A 4,316-nucleotide genomic window follows, 5' to 3' on the forward strand; every position below is an offset into this window, starting at 1 on the left:
TCTTCTTCTTCTTCTTCTTCTTCTTCTTCTTCTTCTTCTTCTTCTTCTTTTGTTTTTTCGAGACAGGGTTTCTCTGTATAGCCCTCTTCTGTCCTGGAACTCACTCTGTAGACCAGGCTGGCCTGGAACTCAGAAATCTGCCTGCCTCTGCCTCCCAAGTGCTGGGATTAAAGGCATGTGCCACCACTGCCTGGCCTCCTCTTTCTTCTTGTTCTTTTCTGTTTGTTTGTTATGTTTTAGTTTTTCTAGTTTGGTTGGTTTTGTTCTTTTGAGACAGTATCTCTGTTTTGCCCTGTCTGTCCCAGCACTCATTCTGTAGACTAGGCTGCCCTGAAACTCAGAAATCTGCCTACCTCTACCTTTCCAGTTCTGGGGTTAAAGGAATGTATCACAGCTCGCTGGTGACCCTTCCATCTGCAATATGCCCAGTTTAGATTTCCAAACTTTGTTGATTTAGATGTTTTTTGGGGTTTTTTTTGTTTTGTTTTTTTGTTTTTTTGTTTTTTTTTTCGAGGCAGGGTTTCTCTGTATAGCCCTGGCTGTCCTGGAACTCACTCCATAGACCAGGCTGGCCTGGAAGTCTGCCTCTGCCTCCCAAGTACTGGTTTTAAAGGCATGTGCCACCACTGCCCGGTGATGTTTTAACAGCTTGTTTCTAAACAGCACACAATAGCCTTTGTATTTTTACTCTTTGATAATTTTCAATGATAATATCACAAGGTAACATAATTGCACGGTAGCACTAAATAGAATAAGTTCATTATCTAGAAGATGTAGAAACCTTACTCTTTGATGGTTTCCTGAGCAGTAGATCATCATGCTCTCTCTTATCTATCATTATCTGTGTAAAGTGTGGAGAGCTTTTCGGGCCACTTTTAGAAACTTGACATAAGTTTAACATTGGGATAGAACAAAGAACTAGGCTTCAGGCAAGAATTTGATATTGGGCTAGGACTGGGAAGTAGGCTCAGTAATATAAGAATATTTACATTTGGACTAATACAAAGCTCAAGGTAAACTTATCCAAGCAATGTGGCATTTCTTTTATCTTGGACATCCTCATAAGCAGCTAGAAATGGTGGTCATGGTACTTTGTTTATTGCTTCGCTTGTTCCTTGACTATTTGTGTTTCTTGCCTTATTTGTTCCTTAATCTAAAACTGACCTTATTATCTGCATGTAATTAAAATGGTAGAAAAGCAGACTGGGAAGAAATAAACCTGCTTGGGGTCATGCTACAGTGTTGTCTAATTGTCATTTTTCTTTTTAATTTTCCCTCCCACCCTGGAGAACCCATTGACTGACTGAGCTGGCTTGGTCAGCAAAGTTTACTCCAATTAAATGAACTGTGAATTTTATTATAAAACACATTTATCATGTTTTGTGGTTTGTATAGTAATAGCCCCTATAGACTCATCTGTTTGATTGCATGGCCCATAGGTATTGGCACTATTATGACGCATGTTATTGTGGAAGGATGTGTGTCAGTGTGGGGATGGCTCTCAGATACTCAAGCTAGGCCTACTTGATCTATTGTTGCCCATAGATCAAGATATAAAACTCTCAACTTCTTCAGCACCATGTTTATCTGCATACTGCTGTGCTTCCTACCATTAAAATAACAGACTAAACCTCTGAAACTGTAAGTCAGTTCCAACTGAATATTTTCCTTTATAAGAGTTGCTGTGGTCATGGTGTTTCTTCACAGCAATAGAAACCCTAACTATGACATCATGCAGAAAAATTCAAAACAAACAAAAAAAAAAACCCAAACAAAAAAAAACTTTTTAAGAAAAAAATTTACATGATAAAATATCAATGTAATCATTATTCATACTCATTCAGTGATTTTTTGAATTTTATCTCATAGAGCCAATACAACCAAAATCCCTGGTGTTGAGAGAAAAACAGGCATGTATACTAATAGCACAGAGAATTCAAAGATCTTTTCCCATAACCATACCCCTTTATGTTGACATAGGTACAGAAGTCACAACACTGCAACAAAAACTTGAATATATAACAAACATTGCTGAGAACAATGGAATGATGCTTGTAAACAATGGTTTACAAGAAAAAATATCTTTATGGTTCAGAGTTCATTAAAAAATCAAAATAAAAAACAAACAAACAAATAAACAAATCTTACTCCAAGTGGATCAAAGTTTCCCTGCAGTGTGTAAAACTCTGCAACTTAGGTAGAATAAAGTAGGGAATAACCTTTAAGGCACATAGTTAAGAACTTCATCAAATAGACTGATTGCTCAGAAAAGAAGATCAATAGTTGACATATAAGACCTCCCCCAAGCAAAAAGCTTGTGTACATTGATAGCAGAAGTAACACAATTAAGTCAAGTTGCAATGTGAAGTAGAAGGAAGAAGAAGATTTTGGGAGATACACTTTTAACAAGAGTATTATTGTTTAGGTTAACTGTTCTTAACCTTTCCCATACTGTGGTGCTTTAATACAGTTCCTCATGTTATGGTGAACTCCCAACCACAAAACTCATTTTGTTGCTTCTTCATTAAGAATAATTTTGCTAAATTTTTTGGAGGTAGAAGCTTGCTAAAGGGGTGATGACCAATAGGTTGAGAACTCTTCACCTAGTTTATACAAAACCTCAAGAAACTAAATGTTAGCAAAACAAATGATTCAATCAAAAACAACAAACAAACAAACAAATACAAAACCTCAAGAAACTAAATGTTAGCAAAAGAATTGATTCAATCAAAAACTGTCCATTGAAGATTGGGTAAGAATGCAGATCAGAGTCCCTCAGTATAGAAAATTTATGTAAGAAAACAGTGAAGATAATGGGCAATAAATGTGTTTGTTTGTGTGTGTATTTGTTTTTTCCATGAATCAAGATCTGTAAATGACCTTACTAAGCCAGTGAATAGCTCTTCAGGAAAACAGTGAAGCTGTTATCCAAGGAACAATGAATAGGATCATTGGAGATGTCAAGAAAGAAATTGGATAATAAGATATCCCAAACCTACGGAATATAATGAAAGCAACCTTAATATGGAAGCTTATTCCTTTAACTGTATGTACTGAGAAACCATATATATATATATATATATATATATATATATATATATATATAAAACTCAAACTAAAAACCCGTCAACAACAACAACCAACTGAACAAACAAACACATTAATGCCCTCAAAAAAATCCAAGTCTAAACTCAATGATGGAATAAAGTCATTAAGATTGGACAGAAATTAATCAGATGGAAATAATATCAAAACAGAGGTTTTGTTTTCGGAAAGTGTATCTACAACTAAAGAAATCTTTGGCCACAGTACTGGAATGAGAGTGAGGAGACATGTAAATGTAATTTTAAAATGTTATTTATAAGTCCATTAGTTATTATTATGTCCTAGACAGCCCCCAATAATCAAGGCAGAGTCCCATGGATTTTTAAAATCAGCTTTAGGACAATTAATGGGTGAATTACCTCTAATAGACTATTCTATAGGCTAGACTGGATAATTACCTAGGTGTGCTCCCCAGTTACCTGCTGTCTGAGTTTCACCAGGGTTGTTATTGCTCCACCAGCCTGTCCTCAGGGTACACTTCTCCTGGCTATGTGTACATGATCTATTTAGCCTCATGGAGGCCTTTGCCTTTGTCTGTCTTGTTTGTCTTCCTTTCCTTCCTCTTTTTCTCTTTCTTCCTGGTCCTGACCTGTGACCCTGGCTTATTATCGAAAACCCTGCCCACCTCTATTCTCCCCAGTAATTGGTTGTAGACTCTTTTATTTAACAATAGCTTTAAATTTGAGAGCAAGGTTTACACAATAATGGCTGGAGTACATGAGAATCTGTTCATCTTGGTAACCAGATCTTGAGGTTGATAATTTACCATTAGCATAGCAGCAGAGCAACCCCCAACTGACACACACACTATTAAATACTTAGATGAAAGCAAGCTCTTAAAACAAGCATCAACACAATTAGTGAATTTCTCAACTCTCAGATACGAACAATATATCCCAATAACATGTGCAATCTAATGAAATGGATGAGTGTGGATACATATGACTTATCTAACTAAATGAGACAAAGTATTTATTGTGATCCATAGTAAGAAGTGGGATTGAAGCAGTAACTGAAATGCTCACACTAATAAAAGTTGTATCCTTAGTTTCACAAACTGTTCCCTAAAAGGGAAAACACCACACATTTTGTGACAGAGAAAGATAGTTCAGAGGTTCTTCCATCTTGTATTCTTCCTGAGACAATTTCAGGTTTAACTAGAATTCAATTCTTTGATAGAGAATCCTATGGAAAGTTACATTCAATTCTAT

This window comes from Mastomys coucha, unplaced genomic scaffold, assembly GCF_008632895.1.
Source record: "Mastomys coucha isolate ucsf_1 unplaced genomic scaffold, UCSF_Mcou_1 pScaffold22, whole genome shotgun sequence".
Lineage (NCBI taxonomy): Eukaryota > Metazoa > Chordata > Mammalia > Rodentia > Muridae > Mastomys > Mastomys coucha.